The following is a 6,020-nucleotide window of genomic DNA, read 5'->3' as shown; positions in this document are numbered from 1 at the left end:
GATGTTTTTAAGGAAGGAGGATAAAAGATAGAAGTAAAAATTTATAGGAAGAGTGAAAGAAGAATTAATAGAGGTTGGCTATCAGTAGGAGAAAAGAGAGAGAGAATCCCAGGAAACAGATAAGTGAGAAGAAAAATATATATAAAGCAAAAATTTAAAAGAAAAAGAAAAAAGTCAAAATAAAAGCATACACAACAAAACTGTAATGTATTATCAGACATCCTAGTCCTTAATAAACTTATGCATAAAAATACTTGGTTTCAAAAATTGTAGAGATGTGAGAGAGACAGGAAAAAAAGAAAAAAAAAAGAGGACCTCAATGAAAAATCAAACAATTGTTTTCATTGGCATTCAAAAGTTTCTCAGCTTCCCTTCTCATCTGAGGTTGTCTGGAGTTTGATGGTAGCTCTACCATTAGGACAGTGAGTGGGAATGTTAGTCCTGGAGGTGGAACTCCTGGAGGTGGGGCATTAGCTAAATATGCTCCAGTTTCTTCACTGTGTGCCAATTCTCAAATTTTATGTCTGTGCACTTCTAAGGCCCCATAATTGCCAGTCCACATTAAAAGACTGTACCCCAGGAATCTCCTTTGGGTTCCACTCATGCGGTAGAGGAGCCTGATCTTAGCCTTTTACTTTGCCTGAGGACTACACATTCCTGGTCTCTAGTTTAGTCTCTAAACTCAATCTCTCCTGGCACAGCCCTTTAAAATTCCTGGTCACACACTTCTCTCCCAGGCAGTCCTGAGGGCTGAGCACCAAGACCTGTGCTGCTGGTCATAAGAGCTGTTCTGTATCTGGCAGATCAAGATCAGGTGCTAAGACCTGAGGGCCAGCTGCATAGCTGCAATTATGGGCTGGGTTGGGACCTATTGAGGGGTTGGGAGACTGGGGATTGGAAAGCCAGAGGGCCCCATTGGGTGCTGGGTTGATGCTGGACCTGGTGGGATGAGGGGATCGGTGGATGCCAGATGGGGGAGGGAGTTGGGGACCAGGCTGGTGCTGGGACCCAGGTAGTGCTGGGTGAAGTGGGACCCTGGAACCTAGAGGGTGCTAGACTGAGCTGAGACTAAGATGCCATCACTCCCTTTTTCAAACTTCTGATTCATTATAGCCAGCCTGTTCAAAACCTACTTCTGACTTTCCACAGGATTATTAGGCTCAGACTGGTCTACAGAGTCCTAGCTGCAAACTGTCTGGGTTTCAGTTACCCTACAGTAGCTCTGCCATACTGCAATCCCAAGATCCTGTTGCTTGAATCTTGAACCATGGAGCCACTAGGAACTCAGCTTTCTCTTACTTGGCCTTCTTTTTATCTTTCTCTTCTTATAAAGCTACTGGGATTCAATGATGATAAATCTACCCTATTGACCTTATGTAATTCTAATCACCTCCCCAAAGCTTCATCTCTAAATACCATAGTCAGATTAATAGCACATTATAGAGATGAAATCTCAATACATGAACTCTTTGGAGACATTCAAATCATATCCAAATCATAGCACCTTGACCTGCTTTTTAGAAATGTTTGTGTTATTGAAATAATCTATTGATAAAATTTACTGAGTGATTCCTGATAGTACCTGTCCTGGGTTCATGCTAGAGAATTAATATTTATGCAGACACATAGGAATAAGGTCCAATATGGACAGGAACGTGAGCCTACCATCCAGATCCCTGGAAACTTTCTTTGCTCCTTGCTGAGAGCCATAGCCAAGTAGGAATGACGCATGACAATTTCCTTGTCAGCCTACCCAATGTTGCTTAGAGGGAGGACTCTCCATTGTGGAAATGGGCTTGCCTTGGACCCAGGTCATTTGCAGTGACATTGCATGAATGTTTGAGAGTTTTGGCTGAAAGGTGACCCTGCTCAGGGATTAGGGTGGATCCGGGTTTAGGGCGGTTCCAGGTTTAGAGTGGATCCTGCTGGGAATAGGGCGTATCCTGCTGCCTCAGGCGCCTGCTCCTTGAGTTCCCATTGAGTTCTCAAGAGGGTATTTGGTACCAGAGCCTGGTGGAGGGTGTATTTTTCCCAGAACGTGCGTGTAGAGTGCCGGTAAGAGTTTGAGAATAAAGAGTTGCTGTTTGAATCTACAAGGCTTTTGTGGTGGCTCTGTTATTTTGTGCCCAGACAGACTGCGGCAGCTCCTCAGGCTGTGGCCACAGTTGCCACCAATGTTGCTTCTGCTTCTGCTGTGGGTCTCCCCTAACCTCAGTGCCCCTGCATACAGACACGTGTCACTAGGGCATTTGCTTAGGGTCTGTGCTACTTGTTTTGCTCACTGGTATTTTAATGTTATTTAACCTAGTTCTTCTTCCTTGCATTTCCTATTAACTAATTGTGAGATCCAGAGAACTGATTAATATATATATATATATATATATATATATATATATATATATATATAATTTAGTTGTTGATTGATCTTTATTTTATTTATTTATTTATATGTGGTGCTGAGGATTGAACCCAGTGCCTCACATATGCTAGGAAAGCACTCTAACATGGAGTCACAACCCCAGCCCAGAGAACTAATTTTCTAAAGAGAATATTACATATATTATATTCTTTAAGTTTTATTATATTATGGGCAAACAAACATCTATAAGGATTTTAATTTTGGTCAGTGGTTGGTATCAGTCACCCATAATTTGTGGCTTCAGTCAGCCACAACCCTTTATTATAAATCTGTGGGTTATCTGACTTCACTAGAATCATTCTATATATGGTATGAAGCAGTTATTTGAAGACTTAACTGATTTGGAATGTCCAGGATGACTCACTGGAGGTTCAACTGATTTGGAATGTCCAAGATGGTGGCAGTTAGTCCTTGCTATAGGCAGGGATTTTGTGTAGGGCTGTCATTTGCAGCACTTTGGTTCTCTTCTGTGTGGCATTTCCAAGGGTATGATTCAGCGAAAAGTACTGCAGCTTCAGGATAATCGTAGTTCTTCTATGGTGGCTGCATCCTAGGAGTGCAGAATTGGAAGCTGTCAGGCCCTTCAATACTTGGGGCAGGAACTAGCACAAAATTTCTTCTACAGCTTTCTATTGTTTAATGAAGCCCCAGAGCCAGCTCGGATTCAGGAGGAGGACACAGACAAGGGGCACAACAAAAATTGTTCATTAGTGTCATTGTTGTAAGAGATGACCATAGACTCCCATTCTTTCTCTTTCCAAACAGGTAAGTTCATAGTGTTATCCTACTTCTGTTCCTTCACTGAATATTGGGTGATAACTTGTAATAAAGTAATCAAGCAGGCAGATAACTTGTAATTTTTTAATTCACAGGTTTCTAGATTAAGAAAAAGTGCATTTAAAACTTATATAAAAACTAGCCTGAGGTCCTGGACTCCAATCATTATGCCAAGATGATAGAAATTTTCAGAGTGGGTGAGAATATTTTATATGCTAAAGGAAGGGGATGGGGAGATTATTTGTGAACCTCCAGAAATGTGTAGATTAAATTATTTTCCAAAAATATTTTCTATACTTTCATACCATGACCCTCGAATATGTGTAAATTAATTATTGCTGTATAGCAAATAACCACAAACTATGGATAAGAAGTTCAAGTATAAGTCGTCTAATTCCCTTGTTTGGATGATTCTCACAGGCTATAATGAAGTTGACACCTGGGGTTAGGGTCTAATTTGAATGTTCAACTGGAAAAGGATCTGCTTCCTCAGCCTTTTGAGATTATTGACAGAATTAATTTTCTTGAATATTTTTCCCATTTGTCAGCTGAAGCCATGCTCAGTTCCCAGAGATGTGGTACCCTTTCCGTAGTGCAGATCTTCACTGCTGTAGAATGCTTCATAAGAATCAACAAGGAAGAGGATCTAAAAGTAAGAGAAGATATAGTCTTATATAACACAGTTACAGAAGTTGGTCAGAAACAGGTCACAGATCTATCCATGCTCAAGGGAACTGCGTAAGTGGGGACTATCAAGAGGTGGGATAATTGAGAACTGTCATAATGTCTGCCACAATAGGCTCCTCACTAAGGGACTTTGTACCCTATACATTTCAAATCTGACCATAAGATTTATTTGAGCCAATGGAATGTGGTAGAAAGTGATATGAACTGGAGCTTTAAGAATTGTCACCTGTAAAAGCCAGGGAGGTGGTGGGTACTTGTAGTCCCAACACTTGGGAGGCTGAGGCAATAGGATCACAAGTCAACACTGGCTTGGGTAATGCAGTAAGACTCTGTCTCTTATAAAAAAAAAATTAGGGGGTTGGGGGTGTATCTCAGTGCTAGAGTATATGCCTGAGGCTCTGGGTTTGATCCCTGGCACATCTGTTTGCCTTCTGCCTAGCTTATCTCTTTAATTCTCTTTTTAACCTTCCATAGCTTCTGTGTGGATCATGAGAATTCTCCTGTAACCTGCATGAGTGCAGTCAAGAATCCAGACTCCCTCAAGGAGTCTGAAAGGCAAAGTTGCATCTGAACATCAGGATAGAGATACCGACCAATTAGAATGTTGTACAAGTTAAGCATGAACTGCATGCAGAATGTTGAGCCATACCAGCTGAAAATAAGGAAATGTTACTTATATAACCTCTTCTGGCTTCAGTTTCCTCCTAATCTTTGTGAACTGGAGAAGAATATAATGCTCTGTTATTTTCTATCTGTTATGCGGTCAAATTCTACTCTAGACAGTTGTGACTAATGGGCAGGTCTCTCCTCTCAGAAACTCAGGCCTTCCTTCCTGCAGTGCACTGAACCCCAAGCAACAGGATAACAATTGAAAGGGCATGTTCAAAACATGCAAATTGCTAAGTAAGGGCTTGCTCTTCAACACATCCAAATATGTAGTTTTGGACTGTTAATCCAGCCTGCCATGATATTTTTACACAGCACAGTTTGGTATTTAAAGAATATGACTCTGGATTTAGAACTTCTGGGTTGAATCCCAATTGTTTACTGGCAGCATGACCTTGCTAAATAACATGAATCCTATGTCCCCTGGTTTCCTCATATGTAATATTGGGACAATACTTATAGGATTGTTGTGAAGATTAAATGAATTAACACAAAAGGCATAGAAGTATGCCTGGAAAAATTAAAATCCCTCAAAATATTTAGAATCCTCCAAAATGGTTATCTTGGAGCACAACAGGAGAGGTGATCAAAGGGAATGACTGGAAGCTCACTTCTTCTAGGGAAGATTCTATGTCCTGGGGGAAAAAAAATCTGATTTTTTGCATCTTACAAATTTTAGAGTCTATTATTGTATGAAAATTTGTATGAAAATTATTCATGATATATCCTAAACATATTTTCAATTTCTATAAATTCTATTTCTGAATAATAATTCTTAAGAACAATTTTAATACACAGTGCCTAGGAATTACTAAAAATTCCTGGGACATCTTTAGATCTTTAGATCTCCAAAAGGCTCTGGGCATGGCAGGGTCAAAGCTTATACCTCCAAGGAGGAAATAATGATAAATTTGCATGTATATATGTATGTGCATGTATATATGATGTGCTAAAAATTCGTAAGTAGAAAATGGAAGAATTCGAAAAAGAGGGATCTAAGGGACTTAAAGGGTGATAGGATCTGCTGGGGTGATGATGAGGGTCGGGGCTTTAGTTTTAACTTCCTCTTTTTGTCCCTTCCTCCTATACTCAAGAAGTCTGTTTCTTAGCTATGTGGTGTGGGTCTGGAATTCTAGAACAGAGTGGGTATTCTCTGTGCAAATCTGCCTGAAGCAGCAGTAAGCTTCAGATAATGGAGACCTTTGGCTGATTGCTTCTGCATTTCTGGGACATTGATTCCATCTTTTACCTTTTGTGTGGGATTGGAGTCATCTTTCTGTCTTGTTACTGCATTCACTGGTGTACATATTTCTCAGTAGCTGGAAAAAAAGAGAAACATTGATCAGGTAAGGGAACCCTCAGTTCAGTTTTTTTTACTCCCTTTATTCTAAAGTAATTATTAGAATAGAGAGATAGCAGGAAGGAGAATTCCTCAGGAGAGATCAGGACATCCTTTGTCTAAGAGGATGAG

Source organism: Callospermophilus lateralis, chromosome 5 (genome assembly GCF_048772815.1).
Source record: "Callospermophilus lateralis isolate mCalLat2 chromosome 5, mCalLat2.hap1, whole genome shotgun sequence".
In the NCBI taxonomy this organism is placed as follows: domain Eukaryota; kingdom Metazoa; phylum Chordata; class Mammalia; order Rodentia; family Sciuridae; genus Callospermophilus; species Callospermophilus lateralis.
Note: the sequence above shows the minus strand (reverse complement) of the source record.